General features: G+C 45.5%; 1 protein-coding gene across 2 annotated transcripts in view; it reads right to left on the bottom strand.

Moving 5' to 3' along the window:
- Nucleotides 1-17,751, bottom strand: part of PTCHD4 (patched domain containing 4) — a 72,625-nt gene that overhangs the window by 20,740 nt on the left and 34,134 nt on the right. The window lies entirely within an intron of this gene.

Raw genomic sequence — 17,751 nt, 5'->3', positions numbered from 1 at the left:
AACTAACAGTGGAGCTCAAGAATAAAGAGTTGGGCAATTAGTTGAACAAATAAAGAAAAAATTACTTTTTGAGGAAAAGCAATAAAATCATGAAAAATAAAAATACTTCAATAACAAAGAGCTAAATAATTAAAGCAATGGTTTCTCCTGTGGTGATATTGTGCCTATGAAAGCTGAACACAAAAAATGAAAGAAATAAAATATTTTTGTAGAATACATCTGAAGTGTTACTAGGGGTATCATGAACTGCAAGAGCTAATCATTTGGCTCTGGATAAAATAAAGACTATTGTATTTCATAAGGTAAGTATCAGAAAACACAAATGCACATAGTTGGGCATATCATTTGAGCACATAATGGATCAGGAACAAAACATTATGTCCAGCAAGTTTGGAAGAGGTAGAAAAATTGAGAAACAAAAAAAGGTAGATGAAAACATCAATAAAAATAATGGATTATCTTTACTAGATGGAGCTCAGGAGGGGAGGTATCTGTCCATATGATAAGTAATTGTTTAGCCCAACGTGATGGCATCCAACTCATTATATAAGTACTGATCATATGCACAATGCTATAAAATGCAAGGAATCACAATAGATTAATTAATAGATGTATTTCTACCTTCAAAACACACACTTAAAACCTTGAAAGGTTATGAATTATCCAAAAAGTTCATCAAAGTACACATTATACATAAATCTGTATGTTCCTCAGAGGCACCACTTTAGATTCATAGGTCTCTTCCAGAATATAGTCAAGGTTAAATTGAAAGGTAGAGATATGTTTTAATATAATTTATTTTTAATCATGTTTAGAAAACTGTGAAATCTTAGATATACTTACACACTTTCTTCATATGGTATTTCTAACTGATTACCAATAACCCTCATTATCATTATTAGTGACAAAACTGATTTAACCATTATTGACAACATATTCTTAAAGTTGTACCAACTCTAAATGGGACTTTGCAATACCATTGACTGAAATAAGCTTATTTTAGTTGGCAATAGTTCAGTGGTATGAATTTTAACCACTAGTTTTTTATCTCATTAGAAGACAGTAGAGTTAGAATATCATTCATGTTGAGGAAGGCATTGATGCTCTTGGTAGGAGTGGGAATGGTGAGAGCTGCTTGCAAAATGAAGACAAATGTCTAGAAGGAAGAATCCTAACCTCTTGAGAATGTTCACTATTGTAAGTATCCCTTCTTGACTGCTCAACAATGTCCTAGTTGGGTTGTCCTGACAGATATATCACATTTGCAGATGGTCTGTAAAAGAGAGCAGTCTGGAGGAGCATATACAGGAACCCTTTAAGGAATAGCTTGCATTATTCAGAAAATTCTGAAGGTAAACAGAAACAGACTTTAGATATACTACTACTATACTACCTTGAGTCACAAATTACAGGCCACTATCATTGTAAAATGACAATGACAACTGAACCAAAATGGTCTAAGAAAACATCATGTGCAATGTATGCAATTGCCTATTCCTAGTCCAGTACTGAAGCATGGGTAATTTTTCACAAAATAGAAATAAAGTGGAGGGCAATTAACAAAACTGAGTAATTTATGGAAACAAAAAACAAAAGCAATTTGTGATTTAGGGGAATTCTATTACTTGCTTTGCTTTTTGAGGAACAGTCTAAAATTCACAGCATCATTAAACAAAATAATGATTTAGCTGGAACTGTAACGGTAAGTGGAAATTGTATTTTCAGACTTGCAAGATTCTGTTAATGTAGCTTTAAAATGAAGTAGAATTCGTTTCTCTGGTCATGTATCCTCTATCTTCTATCTGGTAAGGTAAGGCTGACATCAATCTTGCAAGTCTCCAAGCACAGTTGTCCAACAATCTCTTTTACAGCCAAATAACTTAGGGAGGATTCCCCTCCTTCCCCTCCCCTTCCCCCTCCCAAACCTCTAGGTCTGACCACTAGGCAGCTGTGGGCTATGCTGTCCCTGATCTGACTGTTCCTTAGTAGGCAGCATTTCTTTGTTCAGTCTGCCAAGGTCACTCCCAAATACCATTAAAGGAATTAAGCATTTTTGCTGATGGGCAATTCGTCTGACGTAATGCATTGTTTCCATGTAACGGTAAATGAAAGATGACCTTGTCTCCAAAGGAAGATTCAGAATTTCTAAATCCAAGGAAACGCAAATTTTAAAAAATATTGGAAGCATGATAGTAATTTCATATCATATTACAGAGTTTTGCCTTGCTTGGCTGTTTCCTACGTTTTCCCTCAAGGTTTTCTTTAGCATTTTCCCTCCATTTTACACTTTCTAAATCCTTGACTTTTGCCGACTCTCTCAATGGCTTTTATTTAACAATGTTCTTAAAAAAAAAAAACACTTTTCAGAAACTAATGAACAAGAAATAATCTCTTCCATTTAATGTAGCAAAAGTCATTCATTCAATAATTGCCATTTGTTGTACTTTGCCTATTAATCTTTTATTGAGTATTTTTTATTCTCTGCATTAATAATTAGTAGCAACTATATGGTTCTAAGACATAAGCACATGATTAAAAGAAGCAACTAGTCTTGCAAACTAATACTTTTCTTCATAAACTGCATTTTTAATACTTTGTTAGGAAGTAGAAATATTCCCTATTATCTGTGCATACTTCTATGCCTTGATTTTTTTCCCCTCTTAAACTGTTACATGATAATATGAAACAGTCCAAGATAATTTTCTGCCAACCTCAAAGTGTGTAACAGCAGCAAAAATGATTAGCCCATCAGTACTCACCCTCTGGTTGTCTAATACAAGAATACAAACATGTTATTCAATTCGTGTCCTGTTCCTTGAACCGTGTGTAGTAAAGACACTGAAGGATGACATGTTTTGGTATTCTCATGTTAATCAATTGGAGAGTGAGCAACGACTGTCTCATAGTTGCATATATTTGATCATTGGCACACACACAAAAAACAGCTAAGCTGTTGTTATAAAGGAAACATTCATATCTGCCAAAATGCTATTTTTTCTGTGTTGTATCTAAAAGACCCCAGTGTGATATAGCCTGCCAGCAAGTTTGCAATCAAGTACTTTTCCCAGTATTTCTGTCCATAGTTTCATGTTGCAATGGTGGCTGGAGGAGAAAAGAAGGATATCTAAGTTCAACTCCCCCCCCCTAAAAAAACCCCGATGTAGGCAGATTCTAAAAACAAGCTTGAAATCTCAATGGGAAAAGAACGGCAATAACTGTAGATGCTGGGAAAGGAGAGGAGGCAAGTGTTCCCACTAGTAAAAAACTAAGCTTCCCACAAAGTTCATACAGCAGAGCAATTCAAAAGAAAATATCACCTCTATTACAGTTTCAGGTACATTAGAGCTGTCAGAAATAAATTGAACCAGAACCTCCAAAACAACTGACATTGTGACATCAGACAGCTCCTGACCTTATCTAAAGTGACAATGGGCAGATGTGGACTGAGGTATTTAAATATCTGAGATAAACAATTGTGCCACTAAAACCAAGTCATTTTGCCAGAAAACTTCACTGGCATATTCTGGCAGCATTGGGAACTGTTAATTCAGTGCTTGGATACATACTGTGTCCCACAGATTGATGAATTACTCAGTAAAGATAGGGTGGGGAGAATAATAACCCTATGTTAAGAGTGAAAGCTACATTTTTTGCCCAGCATCAAATATCAAATTTATGTGAAAGCAATGATAAATATAAGATGGCAAAACTTTACCTATATTTTGATCTGTGCATCTTCTGTTCTCTGGTATATAACCAAAATGAAGAGTCCGGAGACAGGCTAAGTAAAGACGGTTCCTTTATTCAGCTCTTAAAAGGGGAAGTGACAATCAGCGGAACACGTCTGCTCTACCTGGGGAGAAACCGCTTCTTTTATACATTTGCGGCTCCCGCCAAAAGAGAGCAGCCCGCGTCTGAGCCAATCAGGCTTGACTTCCTGTTTCCCGCTCAGACAGCGTTTCACATGGAACAAACTATTTACAAGGATACAACACCCCTCCCTCCTTAGTCAGAATACATCACTCAAGAAAGCCACGTGACGAAGTCCTCCAATCTGCTCGGTCTTCGCAGGGCTCGCTCCGACCTGCGCAGTTCATTTGAGTCCTCGCTTCCAACGGTGGAGGTCGGTTTGCCTGTACTTCCCCAGTGCGGCTGGGGCCTAGTTTGGGCTCCGGCCTGCTGAGTCGATTGGGCAGGCACAACACCGACCTCTGAGGATGAAGATGGCTCGGCGTCACTGGAGGACCCTTCCTGACTGGATAAGTCCATTTGAATGTCCATTAATGTGGGTTGCGCGTTACAGTCTATTAGAGTGAGAGAGTCTGTTTTAGCGGTTTGTTCAGGGGAGGTTTCAATGCGCTTTCGTACATGGTCAATGTGCCGCTTCCACATTCGACCATCATCCAATTTTACAATGTATGTTTTAGGAGCAGTTTGTTGTACAATTATTCCCTTCATCCAATTCAAACCCCCATCAAAATTCTTTGCAAAAACACTTTGACCCAAATACAATTGTCTTTCAGGGTTCACATACATAGGATTCTGAGTACAAAACCTTGGGTGTAACCTATCCAGTGGGGATCTAAGTTTCCTTCCCATTAGTATTTCAGCAGGGCTTATGTGTGTGGGGGAATTTGGTGTAATATGTTGTGTTAACAAAAATTGGTCCAGATGCTGTTGTACATCTCCAGGGCCTGACCTGCGCAATGCCTCTTTTGCAACCCGAACGTATCGTTCTGCCAAACCATTAGCCCAGAGCGAGTAAGGTGAGATGAGAGCATGTCTGACCCCCAAGTTATCTAAAAATAATTCAAATTGCCTGGCTGTCAATTGGGGTCCATTGTCTGACACTAAGATGTCAGGACAGCCATGGGTGGCAAACAAATGGCGCAGAACCTTAATTGTGGCACTCGTGGTTATATTATTCATTGCAATGATTTCCACCCACTTGGAAAATGCATCTACCACTACTAAGAAATATTGTGACCCCACTGGCCCTGCAAAATCAATATGGACCCTGGACCAAGGCCCTGCAGGTTGTTCCCACTCTGCTGGAGTTGTTTTGGGGGGGTTAGGCCGAAACTCTTGGCATGGATCACACTTGGCTACCCACTTTTCAATATCAGTATCCAGACCTGGCCACCATAAGTGCCCCCTAGCTAGGCCCTTCATCCTGACAATACCAGGATGGCCCACATGTAACATTGTGAGTACTTTGGTCTTTAGACTCTCAGGAATGATTACCCGATCACCCCACAACAGGCAACCTTTAACATATGACAATTCCAATCTTTTGGTTTTAAAGTCACTTAAATCAGATTCTACAGAGTCATTCTGCCACCCCTTAAGTACACAGTTTACCACCTTTTTCAAAATTGGGTCTTGCTGCGTGTGTGCAGCCACCTCCCTTGCTGTTGTTAGTGGGTTATCTTCGAGCTCTATCATTAAAACATCAGCAGATGGGGCAGGGTCCTCTACTAACTCTGCCATTGGGCACCTACTGAGACCATCTGCGTGGTTGATGGTTTTACCCCCTTTGTGAATGAGCTCATACTGGTATCCTGAGAGGAACAAGGCCCACCTGATTAATCTTGGAGACATAAATGGGGGAGTTGGTTTGTTGGGGGCTAATAGGCCTAGTAAAGGCTTGTGGTGGGTAACCAATTCAAAACTCCTGCCAAAGAGATAATTATGAAACTTCTTCACCCCGGCCACTAACGCTAGAGCCTCCTTATCTAGTTGGCTGTAATTTCTCTCCGTATTGGTCATTGTCCTTGAAAAGAAAGCAATTGGGGCCTCTGTATTATTTGGCAACACATGTGCCAATACCCCTCCCACGCCCTATGGGGACGCATCGCACGTAAGCCTGACGGGTAGTAAAGTGCTATACTGGACTACTACACTTGCGGAAGTTAACAACTGCTTAATTTGTAAGAAGGCTTCGTGCTCAGTTCTCCCCCATGTCCAAAGGGTTCCTTTCTGAAGTAGCCGGTGTAGAGGCTCTGCTGCTGTTGCCTTCTGTTTTAAGAAGACAGAGTAAAAGTTTAGAAGGCCTAAGAATGCCTGCAATTCTGTTCTATTCTGTGGCTCTGGGGCTGCCCTGATGGCTTTTAATTTTTCAGTAGTGGGGTGTATGCCTTCCCCATCGATTCTATATCCTAAGAATTCTACACTGTTGGTTCCCCACACACATTTATCAGGTTTGATTCTTAACCCTTTATCTTGTAGTCTATGTAATACTTCTCTTATTCTTCTGTTGAGTTGAGATTGGTTTTCTCCTGAAATTAAAATGTCATCAAAATAGGGAATGGTCCCTTTAATTCCTGACAACAAACGTTCCATTATGCTTTGAAAAATCCCGGGAGCTATGCTTACCCCAAATTGTAATCTGGTACATTTAAATGCACCCCTGTGGGTGACAATTGTCTGTGCGAGTGCTGTTGGTTCATCGACAGGGAGCTGCTGGTAGGCTTGGGCTAAATCGATTTTTGCGAACACTTTCCCTTCCCCCAGGGAGTGAAGGAGCTGTTGTACCACTGGAATGGGGTAAGGGTGATGTTGGAGGGCTTTGTTGAGCGTAGACTTATAGTCAGCGCAAACCCTCAAAGAGCCATCCGGTTTAAGAGGCGTAACTATGGGTGTTTCCCATGGCCCCTGCTCTACAGGAACTAAAATGCCCTGGCTTATGAGCTTATCTAGCTGTAGGTCAAGCTTGGGAAGGAGCGGAAGAGGTACCCTGCGAGGTTTGAGCCGGACAGGAGGGACCTTGGGGTCAATAGAAAAGGAGATAGGGGGCCCTTTATACGATCCCAAGGTGGGGCTAAACACTTCTGGGAATTCCTGTAAGAAGTTAGGCATGCTATCAGAGTTAACAGTACAGATACCAGAAATTTCAATTCCCAATGGTTCCATCCAAGCCAAACCCAGGAGAGAGTGTCTAGCCCCTGTAACAACAATCATAGGAAGGGTACATTTAACAGTCTTAAACATAATAGGTACATTCACTTGGCCTAGAACAGGTATTATTCCCCCTTGAAAATCTCTAATTACCAATCAGGTTTGTAAAAGGTCAGACTTTGAGAGGCTAGGCATGTACATTATAAGCTTTTCCCATGGCATAATGGTGTATTTAGACCCCGTATCAAGTTACATAGAGCATGGCTTGTTGTTTAGGAGCAGTGAGATTACAATCCTGCCCCCATTTTTTGTTGCCGTGCTATTCACGGAAAATTGATTGTTACCTCTTGAGTAGTCGCGGTTAGCGGTTGAGTAGTTCTTGCAGCCGGAAAACCGGGGAAACCGGTTTTTGCGCGGTTGAGGTGTTTGATTCTGGAAACGAGGAGGACGAGGAGTGGAGAAAGATTCCTCAGGCAAAGGTGCTCTGCAGGCTTCGGCGATATGGCCGCGTCGGTTGCAGCGGCGGCAAATGGCGTCCCGGTAGGGGCAGCGTTGGCGCGGATGGTTTCCTCGGCAGCCGGCGCAGGGGGCAACGGGGCGAGGGTATCTGGGTTGTCTCGGTTGGTCCTGTTGCAGCAGGAAACAGCTGTCCTCGTTGAGGGCTGGTGGGCTGAGGTCGTCTGGGGCCTCAGCGCAGGAAAACATGGAGTCGATCTTGGCGATGACTTCTCGCTTGTCGTGCTCCTTCAGCTCTTTGGCAGCAGCGTCGGCGACCTCTGTGGTTTGTGCCAGCTTGATTACTGCTTGGAGAGACGGCTCGTCTTCGGTGAGGAGTTTGTTCCGGACCATGACATTTCTCATGCCGAAAATTAAGGCATCAGTGAGGCGAGCTTCCGGGCTATCAAACTTGCATTTTGAAAGCACCGTTCGAAGACGCGTAGCGAACTGATTAATGGATTCGGATTCGAGCTGGGCCATTCTTGAAAACTGGTGCCGGAAAACGACGGCTGGTTTCGTAGGCTTGAAATGGCTCGCGAGCTTGGTTTGCAGGATGTCCCAAGCAACGGATTTGGCTGGGAGCGGATCGGTGAGAGTCTGGGCGAGATCGAATATTTCTGGGCCGCAGTAGTTCAGGAAGATTGCCCGCTTTCGTTCGGCGTCGGCGTCCCTTATTCCCGCGGCTTCGAGGAAGATCTCGAACTTGGCTATGTAGGCGTCCCAGGAGGATTTCTCCGGATCGAAGAACTCAGGAGCCCGGCCGATTTGAAGGTTGTTCATTTTGCACGCGTGGTTCTTCCGTCCGTCGTCGCCAGTGAAGAGTCCGGAGACAGGCTAAGTAAAGACGGTTCCTTTATTCAGCTCTTAAAAGGGGAAGTGACAATCAGCGGAACACGTCTGCTCTACCTGGGGAGAAACCGCTTCTTTTATACATTTGTGGCTCCCGCCAAAAGAGAGCAGTCCGCGTCTGAGCCAATCAGGCGCGACTTCCTGTTTCCCGCTCAGACAGCGTTTCACATGGAACAAACTATTTACAAGGATACAACACAAAATATATTGAAAATGTATTGCATCCAAATGGAGAATTGAAAACAAGACAAGAACTTGAATAACAAAATTATAAACTGGACTGGTGTATATATTTACAGATTAAATCCAGATATAATAAAGTTAGAGAAGTTCCTGGAATTAACATTTCGGCCCACAACTTAGATAAAATACTCACAGGACAAGAGGATAAATTAATAACCAAAATATACCAATATATGTTAGAAACTGACAAAATAGAGGACACGTTGTTTGTCAGACGCTTGCAAAAAGTGATCACAAAAATATTTTGTTTACTGATTTGGTAAGCTTTTAAAATTAATCTGCCAATTGAATTGAAGACATGTCAGAGGTGGGTTCTAATTTACCTCACCGCCGGTTCACTTCCTCCTGTGCTGTGTGGCTGCATGCCGAAAACTCAGCTCCAGTACATGTGCAGAAGCCAAAACAAGATGATGGTGCCCACAGAGCGGCACTGACAAAACTGGCTCTGAGACATCACTACCTGTTTACTAACAGTTCTAAAGAACTGGTTAGAACCAGTAGAAACCCACTTCTGAGTCATGTCCACCATAATATCCTCATTATGCAGAGAGATTGCATGCAGTTCTGTGTTATTGTCTATAGAGAATCTCAGTCATGGTTGTCCCAAAAGTGGTGGGTGTTTTTCACGTTTCCTCCAATAAGCTTCTTGCAAATGGAAAATCTTCAAGGAAATAAAGTCCAGTTGCCTTTTGGGTGGGGGAAGCACTTTGGGGAGTTTTGTGCTGTTATACAATCTAAATAATATTAGTTATTGGGAATGCACTTGGGAGGGTGGGAAGAAATGTAGACATTCAGATTAGTATATGAAGATATGCAGCAAGTTTGTTGTTCTGAAATAAAAGATACAAAATACAGGGGCTCAAAGTATTTGCCTGCCTTTCCTACAGAACATCGTTTCTCCAGAAGCAATAAACCTGTAGGACCTATATACTGCACGAGCAGGGGTGGGCTACTGCTCAGACGGGGGGGGGGGGATGCAGTGGGGTAGCGAAAATGGAGCTCCACCCCAAAGCACCCAATTTGCACTGAAAGATGTTGAAAGAAAATGCAGGGCGTCCTGCATAAGCCACGCCCACGGTGTGGTAGTAAAAATTTTGGTAGCCCTTCACTGTGCACGAGTCAAAAAGAAGGCAGTGAAAATATTTACTGACTCCTCGCATTCTGGACATAAACTGTTTCAACTCCTCCCTTGAAACATCGCTACAGAGCACTGCACACCAAGACAACTAGGCACAAGGACAGTTTTTTTCTGAATGCCATCACTCTGCTAAACAAACAATTCCCTCAACACTGTCAAACTATTTACTAAGTCTGCACTATTACTACTAGTTTTTTCTCATTATTCCTATCATCCTTTTCCTACGACTTATGACTGTATGACTGTAACTTGTTGCTTGTATTACTTGTTGATTTTTATTAATATTGATTGTTTCCTCATTGCCTATTTGACCCCTATGACAATCATTAAGTGTTGTACCCCATGATTCTTGACAAATGTATCTTTTTCTTTTATGTACACTGAGAGCATATGCACCAAAGACAAATTTCTTGTGTGTGCAATCACATTTGGCCAATAAAAGAATTCCAAATTCTAAAAACTAGACTGCAGATCTGCTGAGGATCTGAAAATACTTCTGCATATTCTCCTACTCTCCTAAATTTCATAATCCCTTTGGAACTAGCATAAAAGAGAAAAAAGGAGGAAAAGATAAAAGAGGGTTTTACAAGCCTTAATTACTCAGGGCATTCTTGTTCTAGATCTTTTGTGGCTCATGCATAACTTCAATTTAGACATGCACAAGTTGATTGTTTTGTGCACTCACCTAAAAGCAAAGTAAGTGACATTTTAGCTCTTCTAGAAAAAATAAAAATAAAAATGACAGCATTAGCTTTATGATCATTATGAATGATAATACCTAGCATACTATTTCACGGAAGATATTTTTTAATTTCATTAACAGCAGAACAGAAATATAAAATTCATCACTTTTGCTGTAACTTCTATATGGAAACAGGCTGAATTAAACTGTGAAATGTCAGTTTTAGAAAGACATCCACCCTGCATAGTAAGGATCAGGGATGAAAAGTGAAGGTATCACACAGAAAGCTCCTTAATGTCATTTCAATTCATATTACTGATTTAGAGGTAGACACTGACTGGTTCAATTATTTCAAGAGATTTTTTTTTTTCAGATGCTCTTAAATCTCAAAAGAAACTGCTTCTCTCTTTCCTAGACTGCAGAATAACAATGGGTGTTATCTACTTTCTTCTATGTGATTCTTATCATTTCACTGATCTAGAAACAATCAGACTCTTCAAACATCATTACATGCTATTGGTACATGGGGAGCAGCCACATCAGAAGCTCACCTTTTATATCCTTGCTTGAAAGTTTATCTCCAGCACAAGATATCATGTGGACCTCTGGCCAAACTAGCTTTGTACAAAGGGAGAATTTTCTTCTGACATGTTCAGAACTGCATATCTATAATTCACTAGATGTTCTTTTAAAAATATGATAGAATATTTAGGTCAAGAGCTAAAATAAAGCAGCAGGGTTTGTATGAAACAGAGAAAGAGAGAGAGAGGGAGAGGGAGGGGGAGAGAGAGAGAGGGAGAGGGAGGGAGAGAGAGAGAGACCTCCTAACAATTTTGCTGGAACACCTAGCTGATTAAAGATTACACCCAAGACTCATTGAAACAAACACTTACTTACTTACTTACTTACTTACTTACTTACTTACTTACTTACTTACTTACTTACTTACTTACTTACTTACTTACTTATTTGATTTGTATGCCGCCCCTCTCCGTGAACTCGGGGCGGCTAACAACAGTGTTTTATCTTATATGGTTTCTTCATTGAAATATTGCATTGCTTGTAAAGAACCATTTTAACTGATGTAACATTCACCATACATTTAACTGTATAACATTCACCATGGATAGAAGAGGCTGAGAAAATGCCAGAGAGATTGTGGGTTTTCTGCCTTCCTCTTAATTAAATTACAAGTCACAAACAACTACTGATATGACCTGAATTTCTATCTTAACTGTACTTCCACGAGAAGTAAAAGGAAGGCAAAGAAAGAATTGAAAAGGGCTACATTAAGATGACTACTGAAGCCTTCAAATACATTAATGCCCGGCCAACGGTTTTTAAACTGTCGGTCGAAATTGCCTCAGGGCCGGGGGCGACGGTGAGTCAGCTTTTTGAGCTGCAAACTTCCGGGTTCCTTGGAACCTGGAAGTTCGGCTTCTGGCAGCGCGCCAATGAGAGCGCGCTGCCGGTTTGGCTGAGGCGGGTCCTAGATCGCCCTATTAAAGGGCGATCTGTATTTGGACCCGACATTGCTTTTGCAAGCGAACAGGCTGCTGCACAGGGCAGGCTGTTCCTGGGCGGCGAGAGCGACCAGCGGCGGCAGTTCGCTCTTTTGGCGAGGAACGGGGTCTATCGAGGCCCCATCAGGCTTGTGGGGTCAGGGGCTTGCGGGTCTCTGACTCTTTTTCTTTATTTTACCCTGCCAGCGGAGAGTAGGGCAGCCTACTCTCCAGGGGGGGGATTAGCTCGCAGCGGGGCCCGGCAGGCCTCGCCCGGTAGGCAATTTTGCTGGATCAGGGGCTTTTGCCCTCTGATCCTTTACTTTGTTGCTTAGTTTACTTTCCAAAATTTTATTGGGCAGTTAGGGTAGTGTGCCTGGGCAATTGGGTTTAGGGGTAGCCTCCCTCCCCTCCCCCCACCACCCGGGGGGAAAAGCTAACTTCCCCCCCACCTCGAACCCTCCCGACTCTCTGCCCCCTTCCCCCCCTACTTTGGGGCTTTTCAGTAGGGGAGCTGGTGAGGGGTCAAGGGGTAGATAGCCCCCTCTTTTTAAGGGCATAGGAGTTTGGCATTGTGAGTCTAGTGGGGCCTTTCCAGGGTGGTGGAATTAGGTAGTGGGACCTAGTGGTTCCCTACAGTCCCAAGGGCCCCAGTTGTGTGTTGACCTGGTGGTGTGTTTTAGGGCTTCCCCGTAGGGGTCTGCCAGGGTCTTTTACAACCTCAGGACCTCCCATCCGGGTGGCTGGGGGTGAGTAGGCCTTTTTGGGCCTACTAATTTAAGTGGCTTGGGTTGAGGGCTTGCTTAGTATCGGCCCCAGGAAGCGTTTGGCTACTCAGGCCCCCCAGGGCCCTCGCCCTCGGAGGGCGAGGGCCCCCTCTTTACGGGCTAGGGAGGCGGGGACAGGAGTTCCTACCCCCAGGGTGCAAACCCCTCCGGTCATCCAGGCCCCTCAGGGCCCGGAACCTGTTATCTCTGCTCAATCTTTTTCTGTTTTATTAGATCGCCTGGACCGCATGGACGCCCGCTGGGAAGCCGCCTTCGGGGCATGCAGCGGATCCAGGCCCTCAGCGGCATCAGGAGCCCCTCCTGTGGCCGGGGATACACCAGAAACTCCGTAGCAGAGCACTCCTGTGGCACGGGATACCAGTTCTGTGGCCCGGGCCCTCGGGGCCCCATTGGATGGCAGGGGTGAGTCCCTTTCCATTGCACCCACACCGGTTGTACAGGGGTTACCCACCTTAACCCCCCCGGCAGGACCGGCCGGCCTGGGCCCTCCTTTGGGGTCCAGCACGCCCATGATATGCTCCCAGGTTTGGGGTGCGACCGCACAGCCGGCTCTGGTCCCAGCCGGGGCGCCAGTGGTGAACACGGGGTCGTTGCTTGGCACGACTGGGGCGACAGGGACCCAAGTAGTTCCAGCAGGGGCAGGTGGAACAATGGCGGTGCCGGGATTGGCCACCCTCATGGCGGCCTTTTCTTCTGCGGGGTCGGCCAGTACCAGTGTGGCCACCTCGACCAACCCCATGGTGGCTGCCATGGGGGTGGTGCCTGTAGGCCTTCCCTCGACTCCTTTAGGATACCATTTGCACCCCTCGATTAGAGACAAGATTTGGAGGGGGGAATACATCGACTTTTACATCCTATTAAATAGGGAAGTTCCCAAAAAGGAGAGGGATGAGGAGGCCTGGACCGATTGGGCCAAAAAGGTCAAGGTACCTAGGTGTTTTCGGTCTTGGCTTTACGCCTTCCTGACCTATGCCACCGTCATCATACAGAAGGAGCCGGGCAGGGCCACGGCGCTCCTTAAATACATAGACCTCATCGCCATGGCGTACTTTGAGGTCAAGGGGGATGCCTGGCAGACCTACGATGAGGCATTCCGGATGAAGGTGGCGTATGACCCTTCTTTGCCCTGGGATCGGGAGGTGCCCGATCTATGGTTTCAGGCGACCCGTAAGAGCAGGTCAGGTCAAAGGACCGATAGTGGTCATTTGATGGAGGAGGAGCCGGCAGCACCCCGCACTGCGGCGGGGCAGGGTTTTCGACCCGCCCAGCTCTGTTTTGAGTACAGCGCCAAGGGCTCCTGCGCTCGCTCCTCCTGTCAGTTTCGACACGCTTGCGGTAAGTGCGGGGGTTCCCACGCCACCCACATTTGCCCACGTCCCGGTAAAAACAGGAACGGCGGGGACAAAAACGAGCCGCCGTTCCTGCGACGCAAGGGCCCTAGTCCGGTCAGGCTTGAGCACTTGGCTGAACTCTTGTGAGGATATCGCCCGCCCGAGAGGGCGGCTGTTATCCTGCAGGGCTTTAGCGAAGGCTTTAGGATCCCGTATCAGGGTCCCCATAATAGCTTTTATGTCAAAGAATTTAAGGTCACTTCAGGGTAATGAGATTTTAGTTAGGATTAAGATTACAAAAGAGGTGGCTCCAGCCGGAGGAGGTGTCCAGCCTTAAGAAGGTGACTCTCAAACAACTCCAGGAGCTTACAGGGCTGCTTAACTTCGCATGCCGGGTAATTGCTCCCAGTAGAGCGTTTTTACGCAGACTGTTTCCTTCCATGCAGGGTTTGAGCTTGCCCCATCACCATGTGCGGCTCAGCGTTCAGGCCAGGGAAGACTTGCAGGTTTGGCAGACTTTCCTGGCCCGCTTTAATGGGATTTCCTTCTGGCGGCAAGATTTGCTTCTCCAAGCAGACTTGCAATTACACTCTGACGCCTCAGGTTCCCTTGGCTTAGGGGGGATGCTAGGAGGAAGGTGGGGCCATTTAGCTTGGCCGGCCGAGTGGGCGGTGGCCGGCATTGGTAGGGATCTCACATTTTGTTTTTGAATTTTTCCCTTAGTGGTGGCGGTTAAAATTTGGGCAAGTTGGCAGGTCTGGCGTTCATCGCCAAAGCTCAAGGGTTCCCTGACACGTGTAGTGAATTTCGGGTTAAGTGAATGTTAGAAGGGTGGTCCCGGGAATGGCCGCCACCAGCGGCCGATGCCCGGCAGCCCTTATCCATATCACAGCTGTCGGCCTTAAGCCACACGTGATTTAGGCGGTGTACTTCACATTATGAAGCCTGCCTTTTCCACGCGACAGCGACTACACTCTTTTTGGGGCTTTTCGGGTGAGCGAGGTTCTGGCCAATTCTGTTCGGGACACTAGCATGCGCGCGCTCCAGCGGAGCGACATGCAGCTCCGACCTAGTGGGGTCTCCATACGCTGCGATGGTCCAAGGCGGACTGGCTGGTCACGGTGTGGAGATGGCTGTAGCACCAACAACGGATGGTGCCGTTTGCCCTGTGGCGGCTTTGGCCCTCCAGGTTCGGCACACATTATTTCGTATAGGCGCGGCTACCGCAGCCGCCACTGCTGGTTTCGCGGATCGCCCAATTATGGCCATCGGCCGTTGGAGGTCTGCGGCCTTTCGTTCATACGTCAGCTCCCCCCCCCCCCCGATTGGGACCCGGTTTTGGCCATTTTAATTTTCTGTTTGTTATTTCAGCTGTTGCTGGTTCCCGGCCAGTAGTTTGGCTTATAGGCCACAGTTTCATGTTTTGGGCCAGCTGTTTTGCTTCAAGGTTTCCTGTCGGGTCACAGTTTTTCCTGGGCTCGAAGATGGACATCGTATGGATGGGCCGCAGGGGAATGCGCTGGGAGGGGCTTCGCCCCCTGTTTTTTTTTGAGCGATGTTGATCCGAGGGAGCCCCTGAGTTGCTGGTGATCCACCTCGAGGGCAACGATCTCGGTGTTTTGAGTGGTTTGTCTGGAGCAGGCCAGGTTGTGGGTCAACCAGGCCATTGGGAAAGTGGTTAGGGAGTTAGGGAGGGTGTAGGAAGCATCCCCTTATAAAATATGGGACCCCCTAGCTCTACCGAGCCGACGGCGTTCACCTATCAGAGGAGGGGAATGCCATTTTCCTGTCGGACCTGCAGAGGTGCCTCCAGGAATTGGTTTAGGAGGCTGGGTGGGGATCGCAGGGGCCAAGATTGAGATCTGACCCCCCCCCCCTCCGTGGCAGGTTTGGGGCGGAAATGGGCAATTAGAAGCAACTGCGCATGCTCCTTTCGGGCATTCTTAAAGGGTGATGGACCGCCTCTCTCCAGGAACTAGAGGTTCGAGCAACGTCGGGGATTGGAGAGAGGATGTCCATGGGAGTCACCAGATCCAATGTCCCACGGGGATTGGAGGGTGAACTCCTCCCACACGATGAAGGGGCGTGGCTACAATCCAGGTGAAGGTGGTACCTTCACCTGGTTCAGCAAGGAGTTATTGCCCAATGTTGCCAAGGAATTTTATGGTAGGAATTTCCGCCCCGTTAGTTTTGGCTCTGCAGGTCCTTAGTGGTTTTGAATTAAATATTCAAATTTATGTATTCAAATTTATTTAAAGTTATTTAAATATGTTAATTAATAAATGACTCTTAATTAATCCACAATCCATGTCTCAGCGTCTTTACTCCTCCTCTGGGGGCAAATGCCCAGCCAACGGTTTTTAAACCATCGGCCGAAATTGCCTCAGGGGCGGGGGGCGACGGTGAGTCAGCTCTTTGAGCTGCGAACTTCCGGGTTCCTTGGAACCCGGAAGTTCGGCTTCTGGCAGCGCGCCAATGAGAGCGCGCTGCCGGTTTGGCTGAGGCGGGTCCTAGATCGCCCTATTAAAGGGCGATCTGTATTTGGACCCGACATTGCTTTTGCAAGCGAACACCCGCCCACCCTCCGCTATCACCAGTGTGTCCTAAGGAGGTCGCCTCGGGGCCGAATAGGAATTTTTTGCGGCCTCCCCTTTAGAGGCGGCCGTTTTTTTCGCCTATTCCACACTGACAGGTGCGGATTGGATTGGTTAGGGGGTGTGGCGCATTTAGATCATAAATAGGCCTCCCTTTGGTCATTGGGGTTTGGCAGGTTTGGGGCAGAAATGGGCAATTAGAAGCAACTGCGCATGCTCCTTTCGGGCATTCTTAAAGGGTGATGGACCGCCTCTCTCCAGGAACTAGAGGTTCGAGCAACGTCGGGGATTGGAGAGAGGATGTCCATGGGAGTCACCAGATCCAATGTCCCACGGGGTTTGGAGGGTGAACTCCTCCCACACGACGAAGGGGCGTGGCTACGATCCAGGTGAAGGTGGTACCTTCACCTGGTTCAGCAAGGAGTTATTGCCCAATGTTGCCAAGGAATTTTATGGTAGGAATTTCCGCCCCGTTAGTTTTGGCTCTGCAGGTTCTTAGTGGTTTTGAATTAAATATTCAAATTTACGTATTCAAATTTATTTAAAGTTATTTAAATATGTTAATTAATAAATGACTCTTAATTAATCCACAATCCATGTCTCAGCATCTTTACTCCGCCTCCGGGTGAAAAGACCTATTGGTTTCAAGCCTTAAAAAAACAAATGTTTAAAAGGAGTAAACAATAAATTAATATACTTTGTTTTTCTGGAATGAGAGCAGTGATGGGCTGCTGCCCAGATTGGGGAAAACGCAGTAGGGTCACAAAAATGGAGCTCCACCCCAAAGCACCCAATTTGCACTGAACGGTGTTGAAAGAAAATGCAGGACATCCTGCATAAGCCATGCCCACAGTGGTAGTAAAAAATTTGGTAGCCCTTCACTGAATGGGAACCATTATTCCCATGATGAAAGAACTGATCACAATTCACCTAGTATTGCTAGCATTTGAACGTATTCAAAATTCAGTTTGGCACTATCCTATTAAGGATGATATATAGATCACACCAGCTCATCTCTGCCATGAAGCATGGTCCTTTCAACCTTAATGAGCTGGTGCTTGATGTGGTATACATTGCTATATTTCAGGGACAAGCAGTGAGTTTTCTTAAATTAAACCATTTTACAATTCCTTATATATAGAAAGCTGCATGGATTCATATCTCTGAATATCCTAAATAATGAAAAAGTTTATACATGCACAGCAAAGAGCTTTTAACTACTGCAGAAA

Source organism: Erythrolamprus reginae, chromosome 1 (genome assembly GCF_031021105.1).
Source record: "Erythrolamprus reginae isolate rEryReg1 chromosome 1, rEryReg1.hap1, whole genome shotgun sequence".
NCBI classification, from domain to species: domain Eukaryota; kingdom Metazoa; phylum Chordata; class Lepidosauria; order Squamata; family Dipsadidae; genus Erythrolamprus; species Erythrolamprus reginae.
This window is presented reverse-complemented; position numbering and strand designations above follow the sequence as displayed.